The sequence below is a fragment of the Zophobas morio genome, unplaced genomic scaffold (genome assembly GCF_036711695.1).
Source record: "Zophobas morio isolate AGI-343-1 ecotype UQ-CSIRO unplaced genomic scaffold, CSIRO_AGI_Zmor_V1 ptg000014l, whole genome shotgun sequence".
In the NCBI taxonomy this organism is placed as follows: domain Eukaryota; kingdom Metazoa; phylum Arthropoda; class Insecta; order Coleoptera; family Tenebrionidae; genus Zophobas; species Zophobas morio.
In genome coordinates this window covers 5433077-5457358 of record NW_026972119.1, presented here as the reverse complement: position 1 = coordinate 5457358, position 24282 = coordinate 5433077, and the positions used below count along the sequence as shown (strand labels likewise).

The 24282-nt window shown below is 33.7% G+C and overlaps 2 protein-coding genes across 4 annotated transcripts in view; both read right to left on the bottom strand.

The window, feature by feature from the left end:
* LOC135129218 (homeotic protein ultrabithorax-like) overlaps positions 1 to 24282 on the bottom strand; it is a 543629-nt gene that overhangs the window by 9825 nt on the left and 509522 nt on the right. The gene's annotated exons all lie outside the window — the stretch shown is intronic.
* LOC135129216 (homeotic protein antennapedia-like) overlaps positions 1 to 24282 on the bottom strand; it is a 295089-nt gene that overhangs the window by 108389 nt on the left and 162418 nt on the right. The window contains exon 1 of one of the 3 annotated variants that reach the window (XM_064056351.1): positions 6980 to 7682. The exons of the other annotated variants lie outside the window; for them this stretch is intronic. The gene's annotated coding sequence lies outside the window, so the exon portion shown is untranslated. Of the gene's footprint in view, positions 1 to 6979; positions 7683 to 24282 lie in introns of those variants that run through there. 3 annotated transcript variants of the gene reach the window in all.

The window sequence follows — 24282 nt, the reverse complement described above, 5'->3', positions numbered from 1 at the left end:
CAAAAAATATATTTTCAAAATTTTCTTTCTTGGTATATTTCTATAGATATTCCAACTGGGTATAGTTCATTAAAATTAATTACATAAGAGCAGTTTAGTGTGTATAGTGGGACCAACTAGGGTAAATGTGTACAAGAGTGCGCATATGTATAAGAGTACGCACTGATGATTTCTGCTTATTAGTGCCATCTGGGTAAGATGAAGTTATACTATTCACAATCCAATGCTAAACTTGAGATAAAGGTGCAACAGTGACCTGTATATAGTTTATAGTTTGATCGTACTGTCGATTTTATGTTTACGCGTTGTGTGGATGTAATTTTTACCGCTCATAGTTTTAGTTTTTTGTAAGGTACGTACCAGTTCTTTTATTTTACAGTAATAATGTTCATTAGCTGTAACCTTTAAGGTGTCGTTATACACTAGCAGTTTTATACTTTCTATACATCAAAAGCTTTTAACTTTGAAAACATTAGGTTATGTACAAATGTACAAGAGTGCGCAATACTTGCGGTACGTAGTCTTATAGATACATATGATACTATAATGAATTATTTAACTCTACTACTTTGTACTGCTTCTCAAGTTGTGTGGTGGTGGTTATGGTGATGTTTGTTTTTTAATTTTTACTTCCTGAGCGTAAGCGAATGAAGTATTGTAATCGAGTCCGTCGACCGACTCTCTACTTTTACGTTTTCTCGAATTTCAAGACTCCTAGAGTACGAAGAAATATGGATCCCGTTGTATGTGTAGTCTGTAGTCACTTGTCCCTATTTATTTTCACCTTAGAAACAAAGATTTTTTCATAAAATGTAATGCGCACTCATAAGCGTTCAAATGCGCACTCTTGTGCAGTGGACTGTCTAAGAGTGCGCATTTACACATCTTGACAAAAATTGTAATTACTCTTAAAATATAGTGGTCTTGGGACGTACAATTAAATATATCTGATCTCTAAACATGTATATGACGAACCCATATCATAAAATTTGTCTATCCAAAAAAATTAAAAAGTTATTGACAGTTTTACACTAAGTGCGTACTCTTGTACACATTTACCCTATATTCCATGTTAGCTTTATTGGTACCTAACTTGTCTGACCCCTAATAACCACCCGCTCTTTAAAACATGTTTACCTACCGTCAACAGTACGGAACTATCTACTATCTAAACCTATTTTACTATTTAAGTCTTATTGTATGTTGATGGTTACCACTGAGAACGTCAGAGCCATAAAAACAGAATACCTCTGGACAAGCTATACCTATACTTATTACACAACCTATTTTTACAGATACAAAATAAATCTTTACAAATGTATATATTACCACTAGCATCAGGAATAAAGACTTTAAATACCTACGTATAAACGTACTGCGAATAATCGCATAAAACAGCAAAATATCTCCCTCGATAAAGTTGGTCCTTATTTTGTAGGAGTTTCGAACATGCGCAGCATCTCATCAACTGACAAAAATGGCTGACGACAGTGGAGCACATGTTGCGCTCAAAAGAACGTTTTGTCAGGGATCTTAAGAAAATAATTTCTTCAAAGCATAATACAGAAGTGAAAAAATATACTGTGAATTTGTATAATAGACAAAATATGAAAAAACAACATTTTATAAAAAATCTACGGAATATCATCGTCCGAAAATCTTTCATCTGATCACACTTAGATGACTTGAAGTTGTTTAAGAACCTTTAATGATGTTCCAGAATGTAAAATATTCCTGATGTGACAACAATATAAGTAAATTAATATTAATCATAAAAAATATATCGCTCAGATCCTTGAGATCAATTTAATAAAAACTACAAAAACGTACAGCAAGAAGACTTGAGTATAGTAGAAGGATATAGTTGTATGTAATAATTTGTTGTTGTTTTTTTTTATTTGAATCAAAAACCACTGGTTTAATAACACTAGGTATATAGAACGGGAACTCAAGACGTTCGGAATATGGTTGGAGCTTCATTATTGATATCTAGTTTTGAAAATTGAGAAAATTTAGGCAAAATGGTATGTGAAATGTGTCAAAGAAATATCGAAATCACTGACGACGATAATATGTTAAAATAAATTAAAAATGGCTAAACATCAGCAAAAAGAAATTAAGATGATGGAAACATCGACAGGAATCATATATATGTAAGAGTGAGCAACAAAGACTAAGGAGCTGAGAAAGACAAAAAAGCCAAACAGAAGAGTTAAGAGAAAGGAACTAAATAAAATCAAAAAAAGCTGTGACCAAGAGGGGTTAAGAGAAACGAACTGAAGAAAATCAGGAAAAACTGTAACCACAAGGAAGAGCTCTAAAAGTCTATGCAGCTTCTATGGTCAGAACTGGGAGAATAAACAAAATTGTGACCTTTCTAGAAAAAAGACTTCAGCACAGCTTTCAATCTGAAAAAAACTTACAATGTCAAAAGAGGGGCAAAAAATTTTGTAGTGGAAACCGAAGTAAACAATAGCGGTTTATATCAACTATGAAACGAAAAGAAAATAATTCGTTACGTCAGTCAGCAAATGTTGATTTTCGAGAAGTTAAGGTTATAACATATGCAAAGCAAAATGCGGAACAAAAAACATGTTATTTGTAAAACAAAACAACTTTTGGGTCAAGAGATTCCTTGATTATCCTTTTAAAAAAATTATTTCCAATTTTTAAAGTAACATTTAGGTATGTGTTGAACTGGATTATTTTATTGTATTTATAATTAATTCGCATTTAATTATAAAAAATAAGTTTCTAGTGCGCTTAATTAATACTAAATTCCATAAGCAACAGTCGAATTATAAAATTGGGGGAATAGGTATAACTGGTATGTTTTTCCAGCTTGCTATGCCACTGTTTAAGAATACTGTAAAAAGGAAAAACTCGGTATATTAGTATAAAACTTTTAAAGTACATAAGTGAAGCCAATTCTTACAAAAATTAACAAAATTATAAACTTGGAACTTAGAAAGCTAGTTGAACTTTTCAAACAAACTTTACTCAACATTTTGGGCATTCGTAATAAATAATTCAGACGCGTTTCATTTATCAAAATTAAAATAATCTGTATTTAAAACATACAAAAATAACGCTAGTACACCCAATCATATTTAATTATTCAAACTATGAAATGAAGAATAAAGTTGAACAATATAAAAGCATCAATCAAATTTTTTTTGTTTCCTTAGTAGATTACTTGATTACATAGTTGAAAACTTATATGCTTGTAAATATACCTAGTTCATTTGCCTAGATACTAGAACTTTCTACCATTACAATTACTTTTTAAATAAAAACAATAAATTAACAAGATGGCTTTCACCTTACTCTAAAAAAAAAATAAAGACAACTAAAAATATTCAAAGAAAGCACATAATAAATTTTACTCTACTGTATTCAAACATGCAATAAAAATATTTCGTTATCATTTTCCTTGAGAAAGTTTGTGTAATATCTCACCGACTCGATCTCTTTGATCTCATGCAAATATTCCGTTACCATTATGACTAATTCTAATAAATTACAAATGTGAGTTATCGCAAAAACACGTTAAGAAATTTCAAATTCTCTCAATGAAAATGCCATTCTGATCAACTGTTTACGGAATATGATAATTCAGATAAGCCAAATTTTTATATGAATTTGATAAAATAATATCCATGTAAATATAACATCCATACAAAACTCCCAGAAAATCGGTGTTGTAATAGCAACTTTCCACCGTACATATTTTATAAATAAAGAGATTGATCGAAATTCCCAAACTTTATGACAGTTGAGTAAGGTTACAAATTTTATTAACCGCAACTAAAATAATTTAATATTATTTATTCCCGTGTAACCTAATATTGTCAGCGCAAACATAATAAACCGGCAGTCAATATAGCATGATTTTTATTAGCCACGACAAGTCCACGAAACCTTCGAATTTATAACCACTGCCCAAATTCGAAATAAATCGCCTAAACGATACAAATCTATAAATCTTTTACTTCCTAACCACTAAACGGTCACCACTACACCAGAAATCTGATATCACAAATCACCAGCAGCCCGCAGCACACAATGCCACACTTTCGTGCCCAATTCCGTTTAGAATTTTTAATAAGCGCGACCGGCAAAACTTTCGTTTCTTTACTAAGTGTCATAATAGAGCGGAATTTTCTAAAGAAGGAAAGTTAGTCGACCACCCCCCGTTACGCATTACACGTTAAAATCTCTTGTTTACAATAGGGCATTTTAAACGAGGGTAAAAAGACGCCACATTAAAATGCTCTTCTTATCTCGCACTCAAAGTGAAAGTTGAAAAAGTGTACTTTGCAAATTTTGATTTACGAGCCAAACTTTACAGAATGGATAACACCGATGGTTCAATAGCCTTGAAGCTTTTTCACGTCTAATTTACATAACACAGTCTTGTTGTGCAACTGGGTTTAGCTGCACCGAAAGTTACTAATTGCACATTATGTTGAAAATGGCCATAAATCATCGGATTCGATTGTGAGTTGAAACGAAATTAATTACTGAGTGTCCTGACGAATTTATTCAACAAAAATATGCAATATGATGAAATCCATCCATCTGATGCTGGCAGCTATGACGCTCGTTTATTATTAGATCCGAAATTTGTTGCCTTCGAGAAGAAAATATTTTGCTAAGTAGTGTTACACTAAAGTTAATTTTGTAACAGTTTTCTTATTTTATGCACAGAAATATGTTCTGCTTCAAATTTAACCAAAGTCGTTAAAGCTAGATTTAATTTTAAACTTAATCGTACATTTACGTGTTGGTAACATATTTAAAAAATTTCTGTTAATTTCGTGGAAATTTTTAATAAGCAAGACTTCTTTCTTACCATGGAAAATAATTATTATGCGTTTCGTTCCAGTTTTGACTAACAGAAAGCTCTAAAAAAAGCTTTTATATTTTCTCAAACAAGAAAGTTAATAAAATCATAATTTTCGGATAACACAAGTTTTTAATATGGAAATAATGATAACTAAACACTGCAAAAAGCGCTAGCTGTGGAAAAAATCAAAGCATTAGAATATAAGGCTATTACAAAAAAATGAGCCAGAATTACAAAACAAATAAATTAATTTTTTTCTACGTTTCGTATATTATATATTTTCACTTGAGTTATACGTATGGTTTAAAGTGGAGTCCGCCTAATAGTGAACACTGATTTTCTGTTTATTGGAAGTCACCAATACACCGGTTAAAATTTACGGTAATAATGATTACAGCCCTGACCTCCTTTCTAGCTGCTTACCTGCAAGGTATAAAAGTCTTATGAATCATATATCTATGAACACACGTCAAACACGTACTAGGCTGCCCAGTTTCTCGCGGGCTTCCAATAAGCACTTTTGGAAAATCAAAATCAATGTTCACTATTTGGCGTACTCTACTTTAGATATTATGGCAAAACACTGTTTGTATGTATTGAATGAAAACAGAAAACTGTCATTTCTCCTTCAGCTGGATTGCATTTTCAGAAAATATTTACAAAACGAACATGTAAACAGAAAGATGCATCCAAAGCAAAGTAATATTGTTACTCTGTAGCTATTCAGTTTTCTTTTTAATTGCAAGCAATAAATGTGTCATGACTTGATATTTACTTTGATGCTTTGATATTTCAAAACAAACTTAGTTGTGTTTTTGATTAAATGATGATTGTTGGTTATTACTTTTGTCAATAAGCAGAAAACGGACATTCCAAACTTCGTCAAAACTAAACGTTTTCCCTTCTAGATTTTCAAAAGACAAAAAGAGAGTTTAAATTTGACAATATATGTTTTTAACTTTTGTTTGATAATTCAACAAAATTTTCTAATGTGTTAAGAATTTTCATTTCCTTTAAAATAAATTTTGTTATAATATAAAAACAATGTCAACATTCGTAGTTTGTTATTTCTTCATCAATAAAGTATGTAGTAATGAACATGAAATTTCTGAAAAAGTTGCTATAAATAAGTGACGATGTTTTATTGTCTTATGCTTGAATAGTCAATTATGATTGGTTTAGATAACGGGGACATACGTAAATGCTTATCTACGCAAGTCTCTGTCGCGGTTTTTAGAAATTCAATTTCCCGATTTTGAAAAAAATAACGTAAGGGTTTTATCTTTGTATACCACTCAACTTGTCGCTAAATCCGACTTTTACTACATGTCGATATCTCTAACAAAAGGAAGCTGTTTCCTGCGGGACACAATCTGGAAGACCCGGAATATAAAAAAAGTTTAGCATTAGCTCTGAAATGTTTATAGAAAAGGAGATATCAGAAAACAATACTAGAAAAGTCGGTAGCAGCAATCTCGTGAAGAAGACAAAAAACGAAAAATTGATCAGATGATTCGTTTATCGCTTAAGCTTAAATCTGTTTCGAGGAAATAAGTAAATATTTAGATAGCACTCTAGAAAACGGCAAGGTTTGATGCTCTGAGATCTAGAAACTGGAAGAATGCGATTTAAAAATCGTGAATTCATAAAATTTTTATGAGAACAGCGTGCCAACTAATGCATGACAACAACAGCTGGACAACAAAACGCAATAGAGTTTGTGTGGTACTGAGGGGAAGCCACTATATTTGTTTGTATCTATGTGACAAAAAATGCCAAAGAATGTTTTAGGGTGGTTCGATTAGAAAGTGATTAGACTAAAGGTAGGATTAGAATTTGGCAAACCTTTGTTGTAGGCACCGAACGGATAACTGCACTGGTCATCGCGCATCGTGGCATGCAGCTGAAACATCCGAAATTTGCAATAACACGGGTCGCTGTAGGTGAGGATAGAGCGTAATTAATGTTTTATATTTTGTCAGACAATGGGCGGCCATTTATCAATCTCGAATATTTAATTAAAACATGCGGACAACGGATTCATAAAGATTTATGTGTTTCGAGGCGACGATGTTCAGAATTGATTTAATTAAAATTTTGTCACCCCCACTATAAATTCAAAAAACTCACCGTGATTGTTATTCTTACAAAAGAAAGCGGACTTTCCTCTTCCTGCGCACCATCGTAACGAAATCATAGAACGAAAGAAAAACGTCTGTTTATCGTCGGACGATCACCATCCAAGTCGGCTCTTCGGTCGACACATGTTCAGACCATGCGGAAACGGGAAGTCGGATGGTGGTTTTGTATCACCGGTCTGGGTCTCGCAGGAAAGTCCAAAGGGCGAAGAGATCCCGAGCCGTCATGCCGGTGAAGAGCGGAGGACCGCGAGCCGCCCCCTGACGCGCACCACGATCTCGCGTGACGGATCGCGGACAGCTCATTAAGAGGAGACACGGGATGACGTCTTCATCTCGCGGGCCAGTTTTTCGGCCAAGGCATCAATCCGCGCGGACGCGTCCCGAATGGCAATCGCCTCTCTACGACCACTTCTCCACGACGAAGCAGACGCAAGCAAATGTTAACAAAACGGCGAGAAGCGGACGCGGCACTAGAATGAAGCTGCTGGACCGACGCCGGTAATCCCGCACTTGTGTTGAAGCGCCGCGACGCTGTGCTCATGCGTCCCCCGCCCCCTACAACAAAGGCATTAGGAATATCGGAGGCGTTTGTGTTTATTCCCTGAACGTATCTACCAAGCTGTCGGCCCGTGACTGCGAAACTTACATTGAATTACATTCGCGTGCAAATAAACTTTTCGATGCGGACACGCCGAACGGAACGAACGCTAATCTTGGCACCGAATGACACCCATATTTTTAGAGAGCGATACTCTTTTTGAGCAAATTCACACCGCGGCGCGCATCCTTAGCGGGAACGATGCTAAAGCTGTCAGCGGCAATCGTAAACCTTTCAACCTGGGATTCGTTTCGACTTCCTCAAATTGGGAAGAGCGATGTGGAGGAGGTTGGAGGTTATTAGCGCGAATTTGCCGCACGGAATGAGGAAAACAAAACTTGACCCAAGGCGGGAGATAAACATGAACTTGTTCTGCGAAGTTGAGAGTGCACCAAAACCGACCGACCGTCTTGGAGATGTCAACTGGGAGGAGGAGGAGGAGGAAGAGTACAGACGCGGGCGGTTTTCAGATATGAGTCGTCAACAACAGTCGCTGTTGAACGACTTTCGAACTATACATAACTCCACTAAGTTTTAAAGTATGTAATAATAACAGAAATTCGTAAGAATAAAAAACCTCAACTCAATTATTATTAAAGTTATAAACAATTTTTCAAGTACGCATTCTTCTTTTGGGTTTCGGAATCTTCACTTCGTTTCATAAAAAAAGCATCTAAAAATTTTAAAAGGTGTTCCCATCGCCCTCTGAAGCGTGACTGATAATAATAATAATTTTTTGTAAACTTTAAATAATGTTAATTTTTATAATCTAAACACCACTCAAAACATTATTGTTTCAAAATTCAATTTAAATGCAAAAATGCAAAATAAAATTTTGTTTTTTGTTTAAATATTGATTGTTTGATTTTAATTATTAAGCAAAATTAAACGTTCTCTTTGTTGATAGATTAACATTACACATTTTTTGGTCAACAAAAATAAAAGAAAATTTTCATCGGTGACATAATATATAACTGGCCTCGTAAGAAAATATATTTTTCAATGACATTAACGTTACTCCATATTGCTTTTAAAGAAAATGACGTTGATGATTCTAAAAAATTAGCCAAACTAAGAATTTGCCAGAAAATTACGGATCTTAAATTTCACGAAGTGTGTGTGTCTGCTTTTTTCTTACTTAAGTAAAAACATTCACCAGTATTATGCGCATTTTTTTCGACGTTTTATAACCTGTAGAAATAAATTAGTTTCACCGTTTCCATCTGTCCATCGTATGTTACGAATTTTATTAGACAGATCATCTCCGAAACTAACGAACTAAGTGTTATGAAATTTTGGATGTATGTTAGGATTATCACGTAAATATAAAACGCTAATCAAAATTTGTCCGATCTTAATAAGAAAAAATTTGATGGTGTTCTCTCAAAATCTTTCAATGTAGATCCTACTTAAATTTACACCTACACAAAATAACACATCTCTTACCTGTGGTCTATGAATCAGCTTTTATTTTTTATCTTGGAGATCTAGATTTTTAACAAAAAAAATAAAGCTGTCGTATAACAACACTTTTCTTCTTCTTTATCCCGTTCAAACAGTTATGACGTCATCTAACTAAATAAAAAACAACTTATCACATTTCCTAAAAATTTTTGGAATATGTTTATTCGTGGTAGTAATACAAAGGTATTTTACGTAATTATGTAGGGCTTTTTAGTCCCTGAACATAAGCTGAGGAAGTATCGTCGTAATCGAGTCTATTGGACGGCGGGTTACTTCTATATTTTCTCGACATTTTATGACTCCTAAACTACGAAAAAGTAAGTCTCCCGTTTCCATCTGCCGTCTGTCCGGATTTTTATTAGACAGATACAAAACTACTGTAAATATTATTTAAATTTATAAAATAAGATACCCCTGCATATGTGATTTATGAATCCGTGTCAAGTGTTTACCCTAGACAATTATTTAACTTTGAAATTACAAAACCGAATACTCTGAAAACATGTAAGGATTTCATGGTTATCGTAATCATGGTAAATAGTTCATCAAAATTTTTTCGTGTCCTCCTAAAAAACGATGACGTCATTTTATAATTTCGCCAAATAAATGCTCTTTAAATTTTATAGAATATAGAACGCCTGCATGTGTGATTTTAAAACCCGTGTTGGGCTGTTGACTTTAGACATCCAGATTTTTGGAAAAAAATCAAAATTGTATTTTAGAATTTCACTTTGAAAATGCACAACCGAATGCCCTGAAACCTTGCAAACATCTTAAGGTAACATAAAAGGATAAATTTTAAAATATATCAATTTATGGCCTCCCAAAAAATGATGAAATGACATCCTTTGGCAATCCGTGTAGAGTTTTTACCCTTGGCATCCAGATTTTTGGGGAAAAAAATCAATATATTATAACAATATTTTGCAACTTAATTTTGAATGTGCAAAGAAAAATGCTGTGAAATCTAGCAAATATTTTAAGGTTAATTCGTCCGTCCTTTTTTACAATTCGCCGAATAAATGTTCTTCAAATTTGAGTGTTTTTGGGAAAAAACCAAGTGTGCTTAATTAATCAATGAGCCCTTTCCTCTACACTGAGAACATAAAATTAATCAAATTTAATTTTCTTTGAACCGCTGATGCTTGTATCTAACTGCCCATTCACAATGGACATAAGGCATAACAAGTACATAAAGCTTACATAAATACGTAAAGTTGAAACGATGGAAAACGTGTACCCCTGTTCACAGTGGACGAACGTAATTCTTATGCTTATGAACGTTTTATGTAATCCTTGTGTGCGTACACAAAGTTGAAATAAGTTCAACTTTGTGCACGAATTATGTTAAAATCTAGGGACTTTTGAATGCTGCTATTGAATTCCCTTTGACAGTTGGTACTTGGCACTTCACACCTTTGATTATATTATATAAATTATAATCAAAGCTTCACACTGCGAGTTGTTAAGTTCGAATATCGTATGAAATTGTAGGTTAGATATTTTTTTTGACTCAGTTTGAGGTTAGCCGTTTCTATGTTTGGCCGGGAGTTATTCCGTTCTGCGTTTGCGCAGTTTAACAATTCTTACAGAGTTCACTCTGTCCACTGTGAACGTAGATAAGCATAAGCCAGACACAGACCAAAAACGTAAATTATGTTATGCGCTTGTTCTTATGTCTTATGTCCATTGTGAATGGGCAGTAATCTGAACGTACTAATAGTCGATTTCTTTCGAAGCGTAGTCATAAACAGTCGAAGTTGAATGTAGGTATAGAGAAAATGAGAATATCTACATTTTTTTCCCGAAAAAATTTGCGCCCCCGATTCGTAAGGGGATGCCGGGGTATCAATTACGCCACTGTTATATATATATTTTATAATTTTTTAAAGAAGCGGGATTTGTCGAACTATACTTACGAGCGAGGGAAGTTCTGTCGAAATAACTTATGACCATTTTTTTATCTGTAGTTTAAGAATCCAGGGCAAGCTGTAAGTCATAGGGGCTATCAGAAAAAAATATTTTTTTTATAAAAAACTGGATTTGTTTGACTTACTTTACTACAGTGGCGAGGAAAGTTGTATCTAATTTACTTTTGACCAATTTTTTAATAATTAGAACAAACCTAGAAATTATTGCAGGTTTTAAGACACATTGTAAAACTGAGGTTCCAAATGTTATTTGTAATTAACATGTTACTATCTGCATGAATTCTTAAAAAAAACACCAAAATATTTCATAATAACCAGTTCAGTAGTTTGTGAATTATTAATACAATAATAAACTAAAATCTAATAAAACAAACAGACGAGCAAGAGAGATCTACATTTTCGTATTCTACAACATCCCAACATCGAGAAAACATAATGGTAGACGTTCGTCAAAATAACTCACAGAACTTTGCTAATGAAAAAGAAAACAAGTAAGAATGAAAACCAAATTAAATATAACACAGATTTCAGAAAAATCTGAAAGATAACAAGCTTTTAAAAATGAAATATGAATTCAAAAAGAGATGAATGAGAAAGTAAAAGGAGACTGTTTTTTGTTTATGAAATTATGATTGGTCTTCGCACTTTAATTTAATACCTGTTACTCGTATTCTGTCTAGAACAACTTGGATTCAAATCAAACCTTTGTAGACTTTATGTCACTTCAATTAGTCGACAACTTACCGCCGTTTCCCTTCGAAAATGATAACAGTTTGGATTTTTTTCTCAACGAAAAATCGCAGATTTGATTTTAGTTAAAAATACAGATTAAACTATTATTTATGATTGGGTAAATTTTCCTAAATACAGACAACACTTCACTAGTGATAAATTCGTGGTTATTGTGTTATCTGCGGTTGTTCCGCTCGTCGATTTGTATCGGCGGCTCATAAACCCCACAGTAAAGATGTTTAAAATTGTCTCCGTCAATCGTAAACCCGCTCGTAAACCTTTCATCCAAGGATCCGCTTCAACTCCGTAAAGCCACGGAAGACAAACCCAGCGAAAATATTTATTATTTGAAAATGATTAGTGCAAATTTGTAGCGCATCGCGTCCCAAACACGCTCCACGCTTATCACATAAATCGACTACGGCGGATACACAAATTGTTATGACTTATGACAGTAAATTAACAGGAATGACTGCAATAACTGTTTTATTTTGTAGCCGGAAGTTGTTAAATTTATTGCATCTACCTACTGTTTTAATTAACAAGGTAAAAATATTAAATTCGATCCTGCCTACCTGCTCTAATTGATACCACACATTCGGAGACCGAAATGACATGTCGTTTGAAAATTACGACGTGCTTATTTGCGCACGATTTCTTACCACATCCCGAGATTAATAGACCATGAAAACGTTTCCTCAAAGTCGATAAAATAAAGTAGACGATTTAATTAAATAACGGTTTAGAGTGAGCAGTTTGTATGTATCTGCATGATCTACATAACGTTTTTCTGTACAAGCTGTAACTATCAATTAGTGTAAATTCAGCTTGGGAAAAAATTAACCTGTCGGCGGAAAATGACAAGTTTGTCGATAAAATTCCAAAATAGGAATAAGAATCATTTAGTTAAACGATGGCATAAATTAAGACGACCATATGGCGAATAACATTTTCAGAAGTTTAGAAAATATTCGGCATTTCTGAAATTAATTTTAGGACGAAAGGTATGCAGTTACTGAATGTTTGTGTCTAGTTCAAATGCCAATATTTGTAGATCGAGGTGATTTATGGAATTCAGTCGAAGAGATTTTGATGGCGACTGCAGGTGATCGACCCTCCGGTGAATAAAATTTTGTTATTGTAGACTCATAGCGAAGTGTTTTATTCCGATATGCATATTTAACGGGTTCCACGCTTGATGTGTAAAACATGCACTCGAAGTGCAACTTTTATCATACGTTGATCCTATTTATCATCGTCAGTGTCAATGCTACCGTGCTGGAACTCGTACAAGCCAAATACCGTAAGATTTGCCTAAAATTCCATTAATTACGTCTAATTAGGAAAGAGAAACAAATACTTTTATTAATACCCTTATCTCGATCTTACATTTAATTTAAATTTAAGAAAAATGATTAATGGCTCGATGAAGAACGCTGAAAGAAGCCCCTACTTAGTATGCGCATATTTTAAAAAGTGCGTACAAATTTGGCCGTGAAATCTGAAATTGACGCTTGTGCATCGATCGAATCTTCACTCCAAGTGCACCACTTCTGTGCGAAGAAAACAGAACTAGAACGGAATATTTAATACGTTGCACAACTACAAGTAAAATGTAAATTAGGCGGGAAATAGCCTCGCGGCCCGTACATCATTGTAATACATGCTAATTAACTTTAAAAATAGTTTATCTTTTCCAGCGATAATTATTGAAATTAAGTAATTACCATCTGGTTCAACATTCTCTAAATGTTCACACTTTTTTCCTTCAGTTTGTAGGTTAAGTGCACGGTTTGTCCCTTGCCTACTAATTATTGCTTCTGCATGAGGGAGTGTATGTATGCAGAGGAATCCTGCAAATGGCAATATGAGAAATCGCGATAAAAATAAACAAAAGCAAACGTGTATACGTCGGTTCCGGTGAAGCGGCATGGTTCAGAAACGTCGAATTAGCATTCCGTTCAGAGCAGAGACTTCGCCAGATTGAAGTTGCAGCTTGGATGATGCCAATCCACATTTCCACCGAGGTTCATGAATTAAACAACGTTCTGGATAGGCGTACATATTGTACTTGCTTATGATGTTGTTTACTTTATTGATTTATTGCGGAGAAATTGAATGGTTTAATTAGTCGCAACGATCTCATCACACGGGGATTCGTACCAAAATTTATTGCTTCGACTTACGTTGTTGGTTTTTGATGCTGTCCGAAGTCAAGGCAACAAAAAGTGTGCTGTTGTGGATGTTATACTAAGAGATTTAGCACGTGTATAGAATGTAAATCAACAATTCACGAACTGCTTTAAATTTTGATTTCCTATAAGAATTTATTTGCTTGTCTTTATCTTTTTATCTCCTTTATTCTACTACAAACGTAGTAGCAGGTTTTTTTTAAAACACTTTGTTGTATCTTAATTCTGTAACGGAATATAGTAGATGTTATTTTGTTTCTAATATGAATGTAAAATGACGGTAGAGTTATCGGTAGTAAAAACGTCTTATACTATTTGCTTAATTATGGAATGAAATAATATATTTATTGTAAATTTTACTGCTACTGTTTTTCTATTGTAAATTATTTTTGCATCTTATGCCCAGTACCTCAATCAGTAGGGGCCATGTTTTAAAAATAATATAGTATTGATACAATTATGAACACTTTGTATTGGTGCAAAATTTTCCTCTAGTCTTAATAATTAGAACCCCTTAAAATTTTAATGTTGCACAAACTGCTATGTAAATGAGGGGGGGTAGCTTGTGGTAATGACTAAAATAAGCATACGAAATTCATTATTGTTGGATACTAATAAAATTTTATGACATTTAAACTCTGTTGTTCGAACAATGCCGTAACAATCTTAAATAATATATGGAGATCTTTATTAGGACTCAAAAATAGTGAATTTAGTATAGTTTTGGAAATTTCATTCTAGCCCATAAAATTTTATTGGCAATAACGAGACGGACAGTAGTATCACAGCAACAAATATTTACAACTTAAAGTTGGTGCATGCCAGTAATCCCCCGATGTTAGAAAGCAAAATAATCCAGGGCATATCGTTACTCGCGAACGAAAATTAGCACTAAAAAAAAATTACCATTGTACAACTGTTCGTCTCGTTATTGTCAATAAAATTTTATAGGGTAGAATGAAATTTCTAAAACTATATAACATTCTTTCGTCGTTTTTCTTACATAACTCTTCTATTAAGAACTGGAGGAATCTTAAGATATCCAATCAAAGACCATTGGCGAAATTTGATAAAAATTCCTTGAAATTATCAAAACTCACGCTTTAACCAGTCACGTTTTTTTAATATGTCCGAACAGGCGGTAAATTTTACCCTCGCACACATGCATTCTATGGGGAAACTCGACAAAATGGTAGGGAAGCAGTAAGACGCTATAGGCAGCGTTTTTGGTGTGTTCTAAATACAAAAGCTTTTGCCACTGTTACTAAAAGATTGTGGGAGTTTGGAAATCTTGGATTCAACATTTCGGATAAATGAAGATCCACAAAGGCTGCGGAAAGGGATGCACAAATTTTAGAAATGGCTATTGAAGATCCATGTCTTACTATTTACCATATTAGTCGTCAAAGTAGTACATCGACATTTACTACTTTGAGAAAGGAAATTTGCATCGTTATTAGGTGGTATAACAAACTGCAGAAATTTACTAACTCCAACAAACATAACTCAAATAATTCAGCCTCAGCATAACTTTTCGTGTCGACTACTATTTTAGTGAATCGATTAAATGACCAAGATTATTTGGTTTATACAAGATGGGGAGCTCTGCAGCATTCTTAACGGGATGCCCACTTAAATTGAAAGAAACGGTCTCTTTCCTTGGCCACCAAGCAGTCCAAATATTAATGCTTTAGATTATTATTTTTGAGGATATGTTAAAAGAATGAGTTTAGAAAATTGAAAAATTCACATTTTCAGGTACTTCTTTTAGTCATCTCGATTACTAGTTACGAGTTGTCCCGTCATTTACATGACAGGCTGTATTTGAAGATAATGAAAAGTTCGAAAATGGTATTATTTTGCATAATATTTTTTTTTGCAAAATTTTCGCTGTTATATTCCACAGTGTTTTGACAACCCGTTTTTGATATTCTTCTCTACTATATTGAAAGCAAAATCTTCTAGAATTAGGGCCAGCTGTGAGGCGGAAGTTTCCTTATTCAAAATGTGTTTCTTTAGATTTTTTCGTGTTCAGTAAATTTAGTTTATCCATGCGAGGGACTCTGCCCAAAAAGTGAACACATTTTGAATATATTTTTTCGTAAAACAAAATTTTGTTATAAATCACGTAGATTCAATCAATCAATTTTGAGACATTACCATTTAAACTTTTCTCAGAAAATAGTCTGCCAAAACGTTCTCTCCTATTGTCTAATAACAATTTGTACTAGAGACAAAAGTATTGATAATTTCTTGCTTGGATGTCTTACTCAAAAATAAAACCAAATCCTAGAAAATATTTTCTGTAATTAGTTTTATTAAGAAGATTTTTTTTATTTCTATAAGTTTTCTTTGTCTGATTAGTTGTTCTTCTGCATCCTGCGTTCTTGAGAAATCTACAATTCGTACCATGCTATTTAGTTTTACTCGACTTATTAAATGAGGAACTCCTACTTCATAATCATTGCTATTGGACAGTTCTGCAGGTGCTCCTTTTGTTTCTTTATTTCAATATGTGCCTCAAAAATGTTAAAACATGTTGGTACAAGCAAAGTCTTCCAATTAGGTACCGAACGTCTACCAAAAAGCAAACTGGGATGGACAATTTTCATCTAGTTTTTGAGAAAAAATCCTACTGTTTTAATATAGGAAAAGTAACAAATTCATTTTTGTTAGTTTTGCTCACGTCAAAACATAGAAAATGCAAACGGCATAGCGGAGCTCTTACTTGGTATTCAATCAGTTTTTCAGAGGAAGAGCGAAAGAGTTTAAACGCAGGTTAATAGTTAATTCTCCGCAAACAACAACAACTGTTCGGATTTATTTATCTACTTACTAGGCATTACCAATACATAACGCACAAACAGGGCCGGCTCTAAGGGACCAGGCGCCCCGATGCAAACTTACTGTTCAACGCCCTTAAAAAAAATTTTGTAAAAAAAAAAACAAAATTTTGTAATCACATACTTTTGTAGAGAGATACTTTTTATTAACAAACATGCATAAAATTATGATGAATCAATCTTAATATATAAAAATGTTTGTCTTAACTGACAGACTGACTGATTCATCAACGCAAAGCCTAAACTACTGAAGCTACAAACATGAAATTTGGACAGTAGGTTACTTTTGTGTCATAAGCACCCATTAAGAAAAGATTTCTGGAAATTCCGCCCCTACGGGGACAAAATAGGGGATGAAGCTTTGTGCAGAAATGCCGTGAGTTTTTAAGTCAGACGGGTTCACTGGGGAGGGAGGAGTGAACTAGATGAAAAATGATAATTTCGGAGGCTTCCACGGTCGGAATCAATACATGATCGTTTTCCGGGTTGGAACCGTGTAATTTCTCAAAAGAGTTTCGCCTCTGGTATGGTTGACATACTGAGTTACCGTGCTCTTTTGCCTTATTCTTAACCCTGCTCCTGAAGATGCCACTTACGAAAGTGTGCGAAACGTTGAGCCCAAAAACCCAATTTACACGGTTCCAACCCGGAAAACGATCATGTATGAAAAATGATGAGTCCTAATTGCGAATTCCACGCAAACGGAGCTGCGGGCAACAACTTTTCTATAGTTTAGGAAATATCGTTGTACCCTATAAAATTTTCTTGCCAATAACGAGACGGACAGTAGTACAATAGCAAGAGATATTTACAACTTAAAGTTGTCGCATGGCGCTAATCCGCAGACCTTAAATTTCTAAAGCAGCGGAAGTCCGATCCTATGCGTACAATTACCTGCTAAATGTTCTTCTACAAATTCGAGGGAATGGTGTGAACCATACATATTTCTTACCACTGTACTACTGTCCGCCTCGTTATTGTCAATAAAATTTTATAGGGTACACCGATATTTCCTAAACTATATATAGTATAAATATAAAAATATTTATATTGCAAACGTTTTTCAATTTTTAATATTGTAAAATTGATACGATTTCAAAGTTATTTTTAATTTAGACTTACCTCAATGTTAATCGAAATTTAAATTTAAAATTAATGATGACAAAAAGCCACGAAATGATACACACAACCAATTTCGGCTACAAACAGGAACAGTGAAAAATATAACAAAACTGTTGAACAACCACCACAACTAAAACCAATCGACTAGACTTGGAAAATAAAATTTTTAAGTATGCCGACATGGACTTTTATGGTAAAAACAAACGTGACAAATATTAGGAAAACATCTGGGTGTGGTCATACCGCTGTCTCGTCAAATTGTTACCCAGATAATGCATCCTAAATCTGGTTATTTTTTGTCGGTATTGATCTAAAGGTCCCATCACCCAACCCAAAAGCGCACAGTTTGAAAGTGCCAGGAATTGACTTCTTGGGATCTGTTTTGGTGGTCATAGTGGAATGTTAAAATGTAGCTTTTTCTGAAAAGTTTTCGATGGGCGCCTTGGTCTGTTACTGCTATAATATTTTATTGGTAGTGATTCAATGCAAAACTAATATTATTTTTTTTATAGAGTTAATATAATAGCATAGGCGGCGCCCGCCGCCCGGCGCCCTTTGTCACGGGCGCCCCGATGCGGTGCATCTTTCGCTTACCGTGTTAAGCCGGCCCTGCGCACAAACTGACTAAATGTAATTTAAAATGATCCTTTTGCATTTTTCTCACAATCGCATATCTATAGCTTTCTTCAAGTGATTGGTTTAAAAAGAAAGAGAAGCAAGCGTCTATTAAGGAGTATTATTTATGGCATGCGGAACATGTCGAAATTTGTTCAAATGTCTCCATATGAGAAATTCTCTAAAAGTTTAATAAGGAACATAAAATATGGTTAACTGCAGCAACGAATTGTTAGATTTGAGGAGAAAAGTATTATCCAAATGTTTTCAAAATTCGGATGTAGAGGAAAAAAACTGACAATATTCCTAGAAACAGTATGAAAAAAGTTTAACACTTCACAGTTAAACAAACAAAAGTTTCATTGGACAGTGATAAAAGACTTGAAAACTTGAAAGGTAGCAACAAAGGATATTTTAAATTAACAAAAGAGTTAATTAACTTTTACGAAGAGGAGACTTGCTTTACATGAAAAGTTAATGTAACGGGTGTTCAATTGAAAAATCACTCAGAGTAGGCTTTGGAATATCATTTGACACTAACGGCATGTCTGTTCTTATAATATATAACATACAACAGGTTATGTTTCTGCCAAGTAGATGTTATAAGAACAGATATGTCGTTTCTGTCAAACGCCTACTCTGAGTGATTTTTCAGTTTAACACCCGTTAGTATCCTGAAGGAAATTGTAATTTCTGTTACATAACCACTCACAAAGTTAATGTTCAAAAAGACAAATGTTTGAAGTTTATAACATAAATGTTGATTACTAAATTTAGATTACAACGTATGAAACGAAGTCCATCTTTATTTTTATCAAACTAGTGTAAAAAAGACAATTGTTCGTCATCAAGATCGCATGACTGCAATCATTGCTTAACAAATATGGCAGCTGCATATGGGTTAATAGTGTGTAAATTCCGTGCCACATTAATATCAAGTTTTATTACAAGTAGTTTGAATTCTTGAGTACAAGAGAATGATGCAAACAATGAAACCAGTTGCATTTAAAGCAAAGAAACACTAACGAAAGCATTTTACGTATGATAAATAAGTACTATGAATTTAGACAGTATTTTATCACAGTGACATTTACAGTCGACTCAACGTCAATTAGAGACGACTTTCCAAAATAACAGTGTCCCACACACTTAAAATTTTGGGTCAGGGAGAAATAACCTTAAAAATAAGACACACAGTCGCTAAATGAACAGATAAGTCTGTAGTTGGCGGATACATTGATTTTTTGTCAGGGCCTTAGCTTTTTGCGCTCAGCGTAGTTCCGTGTTGTCTGCACCGAAATTTGCATTAGATTCGGGTTAATTAGGCACGAGAGAGGCGGAAGAGCCGCCGCCGTCGAAAATATTTAAAAGCAGCTGAAAGCAGTGATAATAATTTCATTTGGAGATTCATGTTCTAGCGAAGGCTTCTCCCGCTTTCTCCGTTCATGAAAAACCCTCACGCCAACGTCAGTTCACTACAGTTAATCTGAAAGAGATGAATTAATCCGAACTCCATGTCAGCCAAACACTCTAATTTATTGCTCACAGGAAAACGAAATTTTGGCAGCGTTTTATCTAAATTTAAAATCTCTGTCGGCGCAGAAACTACCGTGTAATTAGTTAGATTGCATTTTATTGTAATTAAAAACTTTCGGGGAGCATCAAAACATGTTGATGGTAGAATACGGAGACTTCGGGTGAAGTCTTGTTTTTGTTTTCACCCGATTCTGCAGAGCGGAGGTCAAAGGAAGAAATATTTCTCACGCCGAGTCTTCCGTTCGGAAAACAATGTCGGCGCGAAAAATTCCAAAGGGGCCGTCATCGAATTCACACTTTTCGATGAAGGAATCATCGCGAGATGACGCTATAAATTATCTTAAACAGTTTCACGGGGGAAGGTTAAAATGTTATCCGGCGGCTTAGAGCAATGTGTTGCTGCGTTTTATTACTACCTTAACAACAGCCCCTCGTTTTAATAATTTATTAACTGAGATTTACATAAATACCCACTACTTGTAATCTTGTAAACAATTAGATAGGCGAAGGCAAGACTGTAGGCAAGGTAGACGTAATAATTACGTTTACCGGCTTTTTAAAGCCGACTGGGGAACTTACAGTGGGGATCGATCAATTAATTTAAATCGTGGTTATCGACAATTGTGTGCTGTCTCACTTTACTGGATCTGTAAGGACTTCTACGTGATGTATGTTCACACGTTTTCTAAATAAGTAAGTATATTAGTTTATGGAAGCAATGTATACAAAGTTTTACAAAAATTATTAATTTCCTCTATTATTCAAATATCAAAGTAATATTTTCTCACTTACATTTCTTATTATTTTATGCATTTTGTCAGGGTTTATGTATCACTGCTGCCGTATCATATAATTTTCACCCTCTTTAAGAGTGGCGCCTAATTATCTCAAGCTGACTCTCTCAGAGTCTGCTCCTAGTACTCATGTCGGCTTTCCGTTCCCGTCTGTCTGTTTGTTGGTGATTTTTACTTCCAGACGTTACCACTAAGGACGTATTGTAATCGAGTCCATGGGACGACTGGCTACTTTCAGATTTTCTTAATGTACCGTGACCCCAAGAGTAGGAAAAAGTGGATCTCCCGTTTCCGTCTGTCTGTCTGTCTGTTTGCGGTCTGTACGGATTTTTATTAGGCAGAAAATCTCTGAAACTACTGAACCGATTTTTGTCAAATTTGGTATTGCATTAATCATGTAGATGATAAAACTCTAACCAAAATTTACCTAATCATCCCTGCCACCAATGTGATGACGTCCCCTGAAAGTTTTTCATAATAAGCACGATTTAAATTTTGTGAAATGACATACCTACTCCTATACTTGTCGAAAGTCAAAACTTTTATACTAAGTATAAGCGGAATTTCTGCAAAATTGCTGCGTTTGTTGGCACGTCAAGTGTTCGGTTTCAAACATGTAACGCGAAAATCGCAGACGTTCGGATAGGATTTTTTGTTATTTATGCAGTTACTGCTATTATCTATTCTATTTTTTTATTGATCACAAGAACGGTTCACCCCAGTGTTTTATTATTAGTATTACACTGAACGTATCGGAACTGACAGACATTTTTTTACTGAAATAATATTAATTGGAACATTCTCAGATGGTACAAGACGCTATAGCACAGACATAGCGTTGCTCTTTATCAATGTATTCATATTTTTGGAGCAAATCTTAATCCGAGTCTTGTCATGATCACTTCAGACCAAATATAAACAAGTGTGTTTTCGGAACATAATGCGTTCGAATCAGACAGTGGCGGGGCATAGGTGATTTAAAGTATAATACATTAATGAATTCAGAAAAAACAAATTTACAAGAATCCGAAAAATATATGTTGTGCCATTAAAAAAAGTTTGATGTCATAGACAAGCAAAAAAATTATAGGATGTCAGAACACGTTTACAGGATGTCATTTACCCTTTCACAGTGTTACTAATATTACTTATCTATTATATTCGTTTTAATGTGTGGAGGTTATCATAAAAAAAAGTTCGTAAAATAAATTTTTTTGAATTTTCAAAAAAAAAAAAAATTTGTAACCTTCGACTATTTTTCTTTAATTATTGTACCAATTGTTTTGGAATTTTAGATGTACCTTAAGACTTTCGTTTAACCAAAATTTACGGTTTATTAATTCGAGTTTATTTTTACTTTAAACATGTATATTTTTGAAAACAAATTCAAATTTTACGCCAAAATGTGAAAATTTGTCTTAAAGCATACAAAATCGACTTCTTCTAAATTTTGATTTAAAATGTATTCCCTTCTCTCCTCCAAAAACTTGATGACATCACCTGAAACTTTTTAAAAATATCTAGATAATAAAATTTGATGGGAATACACTTGTGGTTTATCAATGAACCCAGAGCATTTAAAAATAATAAATAATAAATGAATTAAATTACTTCATTAATTAATTAAAAGTCGTTGATCTAATTTTTCAAAACTCTGGAAGTAGATAGGTATACATCTAATAACATACAAAAAAAGTTGTGATAATGACAGGTTTATTTGTTGATTATTTTGACAAATTACCCAAAAAGAGGAAATACAAGAAAAAATCTTACGGGTGTATCAGTACATGCTTTTTATACCAAAAATATGATAAAATGTTACCACTACCTATATTTAAAATAGTAAGGCATAATTTTGTTGGAAATTTACTTAGATTCAATTAAAATTATTTTCTTCCTTTAAATTGTAAAAGGTAAACAACAAATTCTAATCAGGTATCCAAGAGATGAGAATAAAAAAAAGCAATAGCAAAGACAATACGACGAACAAATAAATCGATGAACGAAGACGTCAAAAAAATCCAAAATCTGTGGAATTACTAAAACTTGTTATGTTTAAGAATGTACAAGCCGTACTTTAGACGGCTGAAGATTTATTTCTATCACAAATATTGAATCTAAAATTAATCAGAAATTAATATTTGCACAAAAAATTACCAAGTTTTGCAAGTCAGTTAAGTACGCGAAAGAAGAATTAGAGGAAACAATGCAGAATTATACATAATTAAATTAACGCTAAAAAATTGCTCTAGGTTTATTTAGATCCCTATTTTCCTTTAGATTAATACTTTCCTTGTCCCTGAAGTATTTACAACCCAAAAAATCGAGCTTCTTCGAAAAATTATACGATTTGCTTTTTCGAAGTTTTATTTATTTTATGATAATCTTCATAGGCTAAAAATATAGATATTACCAGTCACAGTGTAAAAAACTGGCCGATGAAGAAATCGAACACGCGACCTTCAAGTTATTTATTAGTGCTACGCTTCTCTAATTGAGCCCAGCCATCACTGATACTCGTATAAAGTTGAATTATGCAATTTGGGTTTTCTGTAAAAATCTGAATGACTGAAGTAAAAATCAAGGCAGATTCATATACCACAAGTACAGGAATATGTTGTTTTATAAAATTTGAATAGATTTACTAAGCAGAAATTTGACGTGACGTCATCAAATTGTTCGTGGAGATAATTAGACATATTTTGGTTAGCGTTTTGCAGTCTGTACGGTATTCCTGACATACTATCTACAATCTGCCAACATTCGGTTCGGTAGTTTCGGAGATGAACTATTTAATAAAAATCAACACAAATGACAGACAGGCAGAAACGGGAGACCTACTTTTCGTATTATAGGGATCATGGAACGTCCAGAAAGCATGAAAATAGCCAGTCGCCCGATGGATCCTATTATAATACTTACTTCCTTAGAATACACACGGGAAATAAAAACGAAGAAGAAATCATCAGTGATCACTATTTAGACAATCATTTCCTGATTTAAATGGAAAAACTCTAAAAGTACTAGAAAAAAGTCTATTAACATGAATTTTGCAAGAAATTTATTAATCTGTTTGCGAAAACATTACTGTAATACACAGAAACAAAATTTAAAATTAGCGAAAGTTTAAAAACACCAAAGAAAATATTTTCTTACCAAAGTAACTGTTCAAGCAACTGTTGAAGCTAATCCTAGTCAAGAACAATAAGCTATCTTATATTGAAGACACAAAAAGAAACACGAATTTTATCTACTACCGATTAAAAAACATGAATCGAGTTTAATGAAAATCGTGAGGTGACTCAGGTAATTTCTTCGTAGAGAATGTTTAGTGGTTTTTCCAAGAACGTAAGATGTTGGTTTGTCATTGTTTCAATAGTTGTAACATCTATACAAAATGCACTAACGTGAGAGTTTTTTTCAACAAAAAATTTTGACGTGAAGAAAATGAATGTAGTGACAAAG